General features: G+C 39.3%; 1 protein-coding gene across 3 annotated transcripts in view; it reads left to right on the forward strand.

The window, feature by feature from the left end:
* LOC140477419 (transmembrane protein 200A-like) overlaps positions 1 to 13049 on the forward strand; it is a 43289-nt gene that overhangs the window by 6446 nt on the left and 23794 nt on the right. For 2 of the 3 annotated variants that reach the window (XM_072571278.1, XM_072571277.1), the window contains exon 2: positions 5525 to 5642. The exons of the other annotated variant lie outside the window; for it this stretch is intronic. The gene's annotated coding sequence lies outside the window, so the exon portion shown is untranslated. The remainder of the gene's footprint in view (positions 1 to 5524; positions 5643 to 13049) is intronic. 3 annotated transcript variants of the gene reach the window in all.

Here is a 13049-nt window from a genome sequence, read left to right on the forward strand (position 1 = left end):
AACTTATGCAAGCAGTATGCACAAACCAACATTGTGTTACCCATTCAAATCCAAAGTAATTTGGATCAATATATATGACCATTAGGGGTAAATACCATGGATGAAGCTCTATGAAATTATTCTGTTAGAATTTTAAAAATCACTACATTTAGTAATTACAACCTATGTTGAAGATGTAGGTTAGAACTACAACATACAGAAAAAAAAGCTGACAATTTTGAGCTGATTTTTGTTTTTGTTAACCATTGTCCACAAAGGACAGAAAACTGGAGAATGAAAGAAAGGCAAGTAGCCAGGATAAACAAAAGGCAGCTGTGAATGCTCCAGAAATTTCTTTCAAACTGGAAAGGAAGGTGGGGAGCATGAAAATGTGTAAAGAAAATTCAAATATCTTCATTGTAACAAAGTAGGACACTTTCAGATTGCTCGAAGTTCCATAGGAAGCCCATGTGACTTATTTGTGGTCTATGAGAGTGAATCTGAAAGAGGCACTTGGAAGGAAAGTACCACTAATCAAATGTATTCTTCAACCACAACTACGAAATTAAAGGTAAACACTATTGTTTGTTCAGGAGAGGTGAATAAAGTACATGAGAGACATAAAGTATATTTATCAAAAAGAAAGGTAATCCCTTTTTGTTTACACCGTAACTACATTAAGGTATGCAACAGGTATTGAAATCCTTTCGGTGGAGAAGAATGTAGTTTTTCTTTCAGAGCATGCATCGAAAGCCAAAGTTTTTAGTAAATGTGAAAAGTAGAGCATACATGCCTGTTCATTAGTACAAAGAGCATTTGGAATGTGACTTGATTTCTAGACCAAGACTTTAACTTGTCTAGTTGTTTTCAGGACATATTAAGTAATTTTGTTTATAAAACAATTGATGTGCACCACATAACCACAAACAGCTTTGGAGAGAGAGCTTCAAATTATCAAGACAATGATTAAGAGATATTGTCACAAATACCATCAGGATTGGGACACAGGATTGGATTTTTTTTGTTATCTATAATCATGACATTTGAGATTCATTATAATTGATCAAGGAAAAAGTTTTTTAAGACAAATCCTAAATCATGGATTATGCATATATATTTCTAGAGCGACTCGTAGGAACATGCAAAGTGGTACAGAAGCGTTTAAGAATATCACTGGTAAGGATGAACGAATGGGCAGACAAACAAGCTGCAATTAGAACATTTCAAACAGGAGGTGGTGTAAATATTAAATTTACAAGACCAATTTCAGAAAGTGAGATTTATTGATATATGTACAACGTAGTTAAGAAGTTAATAAAATTACTTATCTGATAGGTACTACCAATCACAGGAACAAGAGTCAGTTATGTCACAACATGTGTTAAAAGTAATGTCACTGTAGAAGGGAAGATAAGAAAGAATAAGTATTTCAAGTGGTAAGAATAGTGAAGTTTGGCAGAAAGAGTGATGTAGGAGGAGAGATAGACAAATCACAAACTGAGCCACCTGCAATCCAATTAGCCAACCCTGAAAAACTGTGACAATTAGATATCCTCTAATTGTCCTTGGAGGAAGCCATTGGGTATATTCAGTAAGGTCACCTAAATTCAGAAAGCTTTGTAGGAACACACCAGAGCGTGTTAGCCAGGCATAATGTGGATGTAGGGGAATCTATGCCATTGAATAACATCCTTACTATTTAAGCCCTGAAAGAGAAACAGGTGCAGATGGATTCAATGTATCCTGGAAAATCACTTGATTGAACCCAGTAAAAGCAGCTAAAATTCACTGGTGGTGTTAATTCCTAAACTGGATGGGATGCCTAGATTTCTGCATAGAGCACAAAAAAGAAAGTTAAGTAACAAAACCAATTCCTTAGTTAGATTATATTGATAGGTTTGGTAGTGCTTCACTTCTTACTAAGGTTGAACTATTGAAGAGGTCCTGACAAATTCCATTAGCATCAATAATTAGAGTGATATGTTTTCTCCAAATGGGTTGTATTGATGTCTAGTCATTCTGGTTTAAAACACCTCAGCTACATTCTAAAGACTTGTGAATCAAATTGTAGCTAGGGTGAGTAATTGTGTAGTTTATTTGGACAATGTCTGTGATGAAGCCACATTTGGGAAGATCATCTAAAGCAATTAGAAGACATTGTTTAAGAAGTTACAATTAGCTGGCTTAGTAATAAATCTTACCAGGCATGAACTCAGCATTTTCCATCAGGATCATGACAATATTAATGAATTAAATGAAAGTAGTATAGTGCATTTGTGTTAATAACTGTAAAGCTGTACAGACATCAAAGAGTGTACAAACAGATCCAATAGGTTAAATGGGGAGGCAAGAAGATAACAGATGGAGTATATATAATGTGGAGAAATGCGATGTTATTCACTTTGATATTAAGAATAGGAAAATAATTCTTAAGTGGTGAGAAACTACTAACTGTTGGTGTCCTTGTAGATGAAAAACAGCAAGTTAACATACAGAAAGCTTCATAACGCAGCCAGAAAGAAAAATGTTGTTTTGGCCTTTAATTACAGAGAGAGGGGGAGTGTGAGAGAGAGAGAGGTGTAAACCAGTAAGCAATTTTTTTCTGCAATTGTACACTACTTTGGTCAGACCATACCTGGAGTACTATGAATATTTGTAGGCTTCATTCCTAAGAAATACTTAGGTAAAGGTGAATTCTGCAACTTTAGACCGGAAGAAAGTAATTTTTCATTTCCCATGTTAGAGGCAATTCCAGTTTTTCAGGGATCAAACCATCATTGTGATTAATTACTTAATGGGTTGCTGAAGTTCCTTTAATATAAAGGCATGTGTAAGAAACTTAAGATTTTCTGTCCACTAATTGGAACTCACCCAGATAATTGGCCAGATGAATGTATACCAGATGAATGTATACCATATGATCTTTCACAATGCCTTTGAGAATGACTAACAATCTTCTTAGTCAGCAGCCTTTTAAATGGTTGACCACTCCAAATTTGTCACTATTGAAGTTTCAAGAAAAAGAATAGAGCATAACACTGCCCACATTCTTCACAAATTCCCCATGCTCCATCTATGTCAACTATTTTTCTCCCCTTCCAGCCTATGGTACCTTCGATGCCAAGTGATACACTTCTGTCAACTTTCTTTATAAAGTTATGCCAACATATATCCCCACGCCCACCACCCTTTTTCACTTACACTACTATACCAACTGAGCCAGTATCCACCATGGGCAGAATTAAGGACCCATTCAGCATTGCAACAAAATAATGTGAATTGTCTATTACAAATTTTGCTACATTTTAAAATAAAACACACTAATTCATACTGACCCACTTACATTTCTTTAATTACAAAATTTCTCATAGCAGTAAGCATTTCATTCACATGTTTCATAGCTTACAGCAGCAACTATTCAGATTCATACACCCATTTCAATTTCTGTAAGTACTTGGACCTGTCACTCAGTGAAATTGTAGACATCCTTAAACAATAATTGATGGTGTGAAATCAGTCATGCAGTACTAATGCAATAATGGAAACCCTCTGACCTTAGAGAACAGACAGAATCATGTAGAAAACAGTGAACTTTTTTGAAAATTAGAGACTTGTAAAAAAAATTTGAAGGGTAGGACATTTAAATATATAAACATTTGACATCTCCTTTTGCAAGTTCCTCTTGATATTTTTGAGCTTTGACAGCTAGTCTTGATAGGTCTGATGAGCTTGACAGTTAATGAGTTTATTCACTTCTTATGTAATTACATGCCTAATTTTAATTTTCAAGACTTACTCATAAGTATCGCAGGACCATATCCAAATGCGTACCGTGCCTTCTCAAAACAGTATATGAGCTGTTCAAAGTTCAGACCTGCTCCTACCAAGTCTAATCTGTGCACCTCCTCATGTTTTAACCATCCAGATTGCCAAGATAACATCAGAATGGAAGCAGTTGCTGTTTTATATGGGAAACTGCCTCCATAAAATGGGTACCAAAACAGGTGCTGTGTTTGGGGCCAGGATTTTGGGAACAGGATTTTTAGCCACATCTATTATTTGTGCGATGATGGAAAAGCTTTCTGTTAATATAAAATCCGGAGCTAAGTATCAAAATTTCTAAATTTCATGTGGTTTACCCTAAAGTATGCATGAAATCAATTTTGTCAAGTGGTAATATATCTTTTTCGCACTTATATAAATTAACTAGAAGCTAGTGAGATAGAAAGTGAACATTTTGGTTTTAATTCTCCAAATTTCCCTACATTTGGGGAAGATTTCATTAGGTTTGCTATTTTCCAATGTAATTTCTTTATTCAAAAACGGAGGGAGACAGAAAGAAGGAAACACAGGCCAGATAGCTTAACATCTGTCGTATGGATAACATTCGGCAAAAGTAAAGACATTTCAGAGGTTACTTAGAGAAGTTCAAAGTAATAGGCAGACTCATCATGGTTTTGTGAAAGCGAGGATCATGTTTAACCAATATGTTGAACTGCTTTGAGGAACTAACATGTTGTGAATAAAGCGAACCAGTGGAAGTACTGTACTTGGATTTTCAGAAGACATTTAATAAGATGGCACATCAAAGATTTTTGTGAAAGTAAATTGAAACCTCGTAATATAGGTGGTAAGATGTTAACATGGATGGAAGATTAGGAGAAAGTGAGGACTGCAGATGCTGGAGATCAGAGCTTAAAAATGTGTTGCTGGAAAAGCGCAGTAGGTCAGGCAGCATCCAAGGAGAAGGAGAATCGACGTTTCGGGCCTGAAGAAGGGCTTATGCCCGAAACGTCGATTCTCCTTCTCCTTGGATGCTGCCATGGATGGAAGATTGGCTGGCAAACTAGACACAGTGCAGTCATAAATGGGTCATTTTCTGGTTGGCAAAGTTAGTTGAGTGGTATGCTACAGGAATCAATGCTGGAACCTTAGCATTTTATACTCACTACTTAAGTGATGGAAGCAAAGGTGTGACTGTTAAATTTACTGATGCGATAAAGATAGTTAGGCAAGTAAGCTGAAGAAGGAAGCTGGAGATCAGAGTCAAAAAGTGTGGCGCTGGAAAAGTACAGCAGGTCAGACTGCATCCATGGAGCAGGAGAAGCAGCATTTTGGACATAAGCCCTCCCGATGAAGGCTTATGCCTGAAACATTGATTCTTCTGCTCCTCGGATGCTGCCTGACCTGCTGTGCTTTTCGAGCACCACACTTTTTGACTGAAGAAGGAAGCTACAAAGGAATATGGATATTTAAATAACTGGGCAAACATGTTGCAAATGGTGTGTAATTTGGGAAAATGTGAGATTGTTCATAAAGGCCTTAAGAATCTGCAAAGTTAACTAAATTGACAAGAAGGTGGCTCATGGAGTATAATGAGCCAAAATGCAAGGCAATTCACATATAGAAATAATATAGTATTTAATTTTATTTATATGGTGAAACTTTGCTATATGATGGTCTTCAGATGGATTTTTGACCTTATGCAAGAAACATTAAGATGGAGAAATGTATTCTTTTGTACTACTTATATTTTCCTTTACAGACTGCATAGAGTTCTGAAGGGTCGGCAACACTGCAAATCACTGCCTACGCACTATGATTTTCAATTACATGGATGAGGAATGCCGTGCAGGGAGCCCCCACCTTCACCAGCACTTAAGGTAAGTCTTCATGGCGCTATGTGAGGTAAACTAAAAATTAGTTTATGCCTGATGTTTAGATGAATGTTTTTAACCCTTGAACAGCAAGTAATTAGGAAAGCACATGATAAATTGCCTTTCTTGCAAGTGGGCAAGTGTAAGCAAGTTTTGTTGCAGTTATATAGGAGCTTGCTGAGACCAGATATGAAGCACTGTATCTAGGAGAGAGATTTAGGAGAGTTTGAATAAAATTACCTATACCTTTACAAGTTAGTTTATTTTTTAGAAGAATGAGAAACAGTTTTGTTGAAACATAATATTCCTGAGAGGCCTTCATACGTTAATGTTTGAAGGCTAGCTGCAAATGTAAAACAAATGACAGTCTCAAGGCAAAGAGTCAGCCATTTCTGACAGAGATACAACTTTTTTCACACAGTTATAAAACTTTGGATTTCGCTAGCCCATGGGACTGTGGGTGCTCAGTCAATCAGCGTTTTCAAGTTTGTATTTTTAAGAGATTTGAAGAAAGTGATGATTGGGCAGTAAAGTCGAGTTGAAGTACAGGATCTTATTATGTGACAGAACAGGCTTGAAAGGCTAGCCTTTTGCTCCTTCTATTTCTTGCCAGGTTTTTTAAAGGTTGAATACAAGCAGTGGAGATCTGGATGTGTTGGAATTATTTTAGAGCCTGGTAAGGAAATAATTTGATAAATTCAACTTGGAGGCAACAAAAGCATGAATAGGAGTTTTGGGGATGGCTAACCTTGAGGTCAGAGATTTTCTGTAGATGGAAATTGGTGGTGTTGATGGTAGACTAAATGTGAAGTTTGAAGCTTAATTCAGCATTGAACAGAACATCTGGATTGCTTTTACATGTATCTAGGAAAAGGCAGGGGAAATCCAAAACTAACTGTTTTTATGCATTTCCATGATGAGATCATTGATAGAGGCTTTGAAAGGCTGTCATCATCACCGCACAACCTAATTATGAGGTAAAGTAATAATGACAATTAAAAACTTTATTGACATTCAGAACATGTTAAGGTAAAGACTCTACCAGGACCATATCAGACTATAGCGATGCTCTCCTATTTGAGAGTGAGAGATGACTGATTGTTGATGGTTTACCCTGTGGGTCGCCAAATCTCAGGAGAGATTGAGAAGGAGAGTCCTTCATGGTAACCTCAGCTTTTAGAGGAATTGAACCTACTCTGTTGGTCCCACTCTGTATCACAAACCAGCTATCCAGCCAGCTGAGCCAACTGATCAGCAAGAAACCTCCTGATTGTTCTCCCCCACCCACTCTCTGATCTTTGGCCCATGAATCAGTACTTTTACACTCCTACATTTTGGACACTACCTGAAGGAAGGGCTGAGAATAATAGGGACACAGAATGTACTCTGGTGGGGCTCTCCAATGTTCATCATCAAATGTAGCTTGATAGTATCACTACCATCTGAACTGGCTGAGTGCTAAAAAATGTAATTTCCAGACTGTACTGCAGGAGATATTGAGGGAGCGAACAAGATGGAAAACTCTACCTAATCCTCATCAATCTACTTGTTAACTGATGTATCTGTCCAGGACCATATTGGTAAGAGTGACCAGTACACAGTCTTTGTGAAGGTGAAGTTCTGTCTTCACATTTGTCTGTGCCCTCTGTCATGGCACTACCACCATGCAAAATGGGAAACACTTTGAAAAAATCGAGAGCCTCTAAACATCAGCATCCGTAAGACATTGTGGATCATCAGAAACAACAGAACCACAATTTAGTCACAATCTGTAATCTTATGACCTGGCATTTGCCCAGTTTACTTTTTACCATCAAGCCAAGAGATAAACACTGATTCAAAAATGCAGGTGGAGATGTTAAGATCAGTATCAACCGTGCATAAAAATGAGGTGTCAACCTAGTGAAACTACAGCATGAAATCACTTGCATGCCAAGCAGCTTGCAATAGACAGGCCCAAGCAGTCCCACAACCAGGTAAAGCTCTGCAATCCTACTACATCCAATCCTGAATGTTGTTTAATTGTCCACAACCAAACAGGAAGTGGGGGTCTACAAATATCCCATCCTCAATGACAAGGAAGCCAAATACATCAGTGCAAAGGCCCAGGCTGAAGCATCAACCAGAAGTGCCTAGTGGATGATCCATCCCAGCCTTGTCTTGAGGTCCCCAACAGCACGGATGTCTGTCTTCAACCAATGCAATCCAATGCACATAATAGTAAAAAACAGCTGAAGCTACTGGATTCTGCATGAGCCCTGAAAACATGGCAATATTATTGAAGTCTTGTGCCCCTGAAATAGCTGTGCCTCAAACTAAACTTCCAGAACAGCCAAAATGTTCCCAGGTATGTCCTGTACAGAAAGGCAAAACAAGTCCAACCCAGGTAGCATCCTATCAGCTTACCCTCAATCATCCGCAATGTGATGGAAGGTTTCACAGACGCTGCTATCTAGTGGCATGTGCAAAGGAATAACTAGTTCATTGATGCTCAGTTTGTGTTCTGCCAGAACTACTCAGTTTCTAGATTCATTTTAGCATTTGGTAAAACATGAACGAAAGAGCTGAACTCCAGAGGTGAGATGAGAGAAACTGCCCTTGATCTCAATGCAGCATTTGGCCAAGTACGGCATCAACATCAAGACACTCCAGCAAAGCTAGAATTGATTAAAAACTGGACATTCCTTTACCGGCTGGAATCATATCTTACACAAAAAAGAAGATAATTATGGAAATCAATCATCTCAGCCCCAGGAGTTCCTCAGAGTAGTGTACAAGGCACTACCATCTTCAGTTGCTTCATAATGAACTTCCTTCAATCATAATATTAGATGTCGGGACTTCTGCTGATTGTACAAATGTTCAGCATGAGTCATAATAGCATCTGTCGTTACTCCTTCGAGACTGATGCAGTCCATGTCCGTTTATAGCAAGACCTGGACAAAAACAGGCTTCTGGTAATAAGTGGTAAGTAACATTGCCTAGCATTTCTGTGGCATGAATGACCACCTCCAACAAGAGAGAACCTGACCATTTTCTCTTAAATGTTGGATGGCGGTAGCATTACTGAATGCTTTACTACCTACATTCTGGTAGTTACTATTGACCAGAAGCATTTACATGGATATTGCCAGGAGTAGTATGCCTGAGTTATATGGCGAGGTTGGCCAGACTAAGACTTCATTCCTTGGAATGTAGAAGAATGAGGAGTGACCTTTATTGATGTGCATAAAATCATGAGAGGCATAGATAGGATGAATAGGAGTGGGGAATTGAAAACTAGAGGGTATAGGTTTAAGGTGAGAGGGGAAAAGATTTAAGAAGGACCTGAGGGGCAACTTCTTCACACAGAGAGTAGTGTGTATATGGAATTGGCTGCCAGAGAAAGTGGTTAAGGCAGGTACAGTAGCAACATTTAACAAACATATGGATAGGTATATAGATAGGAAGGGTTTAGAGGGATATGGACCAAATGTGGGCAGTTGGAACTAGCTGAGTGAGCACCATGGTCAGCATGGACCAGTTGGGCTGAAGGGCCTGTTTCCATGCTGTATTACTCTATGACTCTAATGGACCAGCCAGTGGCGAAAAGAATAAATCAGAGGCTAGGAATTCTGTTGCAAGTAACTCCCCTCCCGCCTCCCCAGTTTCTAGTAAAGCACAAGTTTGAGTCATACAGCACAGAAGCAAACTCTTCAGTCCAACAATCCACATCGAACATAATCCCAAATTAAACTGGTCCTACCTGCCTGCTCCAGGCCCATATCCCTCCAAACCCTTTCTATTCATATACTTGTCGGTGTCTTTTAAACATTCTAATTTTCCCCACATTCACCATTCGATAAATGTGAGGTATTGCATTTTGGTAAAACAAACAAAAAGGCAGGACTTATACAACTAATTGTAGGGCCCTGGATAGAACAGAGAGACCTAGGTGTTCATCATTCTTTGAAATTTGCATCACCTGTAGATAGAATGGTTAAGAAGGTGTTTAGCATACTTGCCTTTGTTGCTCAGACCTTTGAGTATAGGAATTGGGACATCATATTGAGGTTGTGCAGGACATTGAGGCCTCGTCTGGAGTACTGTATGCAGTTCAGTTCATCCTGCTGTAGGACGAATAACATTAAATTGGAGACGGTTCAAAGAAGATTTACCTGAACATTGCCAAAATTGGAGGGTCTGAGTTATATTGGAGGGTCTGACTTTATAGTGGTTTATAAATTTATGAGGGACATAGACAACGTGAACAACAAGTGTCTTTTCCCTCAGGTTGGGGAGTTCAAAATTAGGAAACATATTTTTAAGGTGAGAAGAGAAATTTTCAAAAGGCCATGAGGGGCAGCTTCTTTATACAGCGTAGTTTGTGAGTGGAATGAACTGCCAAAGGAAGTGGTGGATGCAGGTACAGTTATAACATTTAAAAATAACATTTGGGTAAGTGAATAGGAATAGGAACGATTTAGAGGGAAATGGGTCAAATGCAGGCAGTGGGACTAGTTTAGTTTGGAAATGTGTGGACTAGTTGAACCAAAGAGTTTGTTTTCACGCTATATATTTCCATGACTCTTCTAAGTCAGGAGTGTGATTGGATACTCTCTCCTTTGCTGGATGAGTACAGGCCAGCCATATTCAAGAAGTTTGACTCCATCCAGGACAAAGGATCCCATCCATCGCCTTCAACATTCACTCAATTCACCATTGACATACCGTGGTAGGTGTTTGTATTATCTGCAAGATGCACTGCAGTAACTCATTGAGTCTTCTGCCAGCACCTTCTAAACACGTTTCTTCTACCACTTATGATGGCAAGTGCAACAGATGCAAGGGAATAACATCATGTGCAAGGCTCCCTCCAAGTCACTCACTTCCTAATTTGGAATTGTATCATTATTAGTGCAGTGTCGTTGGGTCAAAATCCTGGAACTAATGCACTGCTAACATTCCAAGGCGAGGGTTTATGAAGAGGGTTTGAGTTATAAGGAGAGGCTGGTTAAGCTGGGACTGTTTCCCCTGGAATGTAAGAGCTGAGAGGGGAAAGATGAAAAGGGACCTGTGGGGCAACCTTTTTACACACAGGGTGGTGCGTATATGGAATGAACTGCCAAAGGAAATGGTAGAGCCACGTACAGTTACAGCTACATGAAGAGACGTGGTTTAGAGTGATATGGGTCAAATGCAGTCAAATGGGACTAGTTTAGTTTGGGAAACTTGGTCAGCACGGACGAATTGGATTGAAGAGTTGGTTCCATACTACATGACTCTATGACACTAATAGTGTTCCCCTTCTCCAGTCAATACCCAGCTCCACCTTTTCCGAGGCAATTAGGGATGGGCAAGAAATGCCTCCAGCCTGCATCATCCATGTCCCTCAAATGAGTAGAAAGAAACCTTTGTCAGTCACAAATCCTTTGCTCATAAGTGTGGTCATTATTATCCATAATTTTCGTGTCCTTTTATAGAATGCCTGCAGTGCAGAAAGAGGCCATTGGCCCATCAAGTCTGCACCGACCCTCTGAAGAGCATCCCACACAGATCCTAACACCCTAGCCTATCCCAGTAAGCCAACATTTATCATGGCTAATTTATGCACATCCCTATACACAACAGATAATGTCACATAGCCAATCCACCTAACCTGCACCTCTTTGGACTGGAAGGAAACCAAGCATCCGGCAGAAACCCACACAGAGTTCCAAGATTATGTAAATTCCATGTAGATGGTCACCTAAGGCTGGAATCGAACTCAGGTCCCTGGCGCCATGAGAGAAGCATTCTGAGCCACCATGCCATCCTAAAGTCTCAGTTGGAAGTTGGTGATGTTGGACAGAACCATGGGCTGAACCCATGGCATTAGTGTTATTACCGCCACATTCTTACCATCTGAGCTAACCGGCCACCAGTTTGGTTATACATCATAAGTAAATAACAAAATGCATACCTAACGAGCAGAAAAATAAAAATAAGGAATACAAATGTTTTTAAAATGTACAAAAATGAATAGATTACATTCAAATGATCGATGTCTACAGCACAGGAAGTCTGTGCTGGTCAAAGACTACCCTCAAGCTATCCTTCCCATCTTCCAGCACTTAACCCAAAGCCTGTATGCCTTGACATCACAAGTGTATACCTGAATACTGCTTAAATGTAATGAGGGCTCCTGTCTCTACCACCCATAAACACAGTGAGTTCCAGTACTCTATATACATGTGTAAGAGTCAAGATTTTGAGACCAACGTTTTTTTTAGCAAAATTAGAGGTGGACTTTTAGTTTCGAGGTATTGAAATCCATGCCGGAATTGTGAAACTGCTGAACGGATGCTGACACTGACTGTGGTTGCTGACCGTGGTTCTGAATTCACAATGCAATAGCTGTCACCAAGTACTCCTGTCATTGAAATGAGAAAAGTGCATGTGTGAAAAAGATTCATTATACGGTTCCCACCAGGCTTGCACTGAGGTACATGAAAAACTGAGGACGTTTGGGCTAAAAGCCAGGGGTTAACTTATGCATGCAATATATGAGAAACTACGGATTTTGTGCCCAAAAACTGGGGTCAGCTATAGCTTAAGATTGACTGTTATTTGAATATATGTGGTCAATTTTGATGAATAACAAACTGTTAACTGGTCATTATGTCCTTTCTGAAATCTCGCTCTCTCTAATATTCACTGTATTTTCCTGGAACCATTGTGATTCAAGGGACTTTTTAAAATGACAGGTGAGGCACAGATCCAGAAGTCTCCCATCCATTTCTAATATCTCATTTGCACCAGTAGGGGAAGAACTGTTCTGAAGAAGGGTCACTGGTCTTGAAACATTAACTGTTTTCTCTCCACAGATACTGCTAGACTTGCTGAGTTTCTCCAACATTTTCTGTTTTGTTTTAGATTTCCAGCATCTGCAGTTCTTTGTTTTATTTTAAATGAATGGGATATAATTATGTAGTGAAAACTAATAGATATTTAGATCTTGATTTTCTTTTCTATCAACAAGGCTTCAGAGGTATGTCTACAGTGGATACTGGGTGAGTTGATGTAGTGAGAAGGTGATGGATGGGGTGTGCTTGAGTTGGCGTCGATGCTATAAGGAATCTTGTGGCTGAGTGGGGAGATCATAAGTTGACATTAGGGTGATAACAGGACATGGAGACAGGTAGTGGCTGTCAGTTTGCATGGAGGATGCAAAGAGCTTTTTAGGATGCTTAGGGGTCATGAGTTGGTATGGAGCATCTGAGAGGCCATTCGGGTTTGGTCAAAGCGTGATTCAGTAAAATAAGACAATGGGCATAGAGAGAGGCTGAGAGGATATGAATAGTGAGAGCTGAGTGCCCTAAAGGAAACTACTTTTAAATATTGCCCCTATGGCTACCACTAATCCATATTGAGGATGTGCAAGCTTGAATCCTG

Source organism: Chiloscyllium punctatum, chromosome 5 (assembly GCF_047496795.1).
Source record: "Chiloscyllium punctatum isolate Juve2018m chromosome 5, sChiPun1.3, whole genome shotgun sequence".
NCBI lineage: Eukaryota > Metazoa > Chordata > Chondrichthyes > Orectolobiformes > Hemiscylliidae > Chiloscyllium > Chiloscyllium punctatum.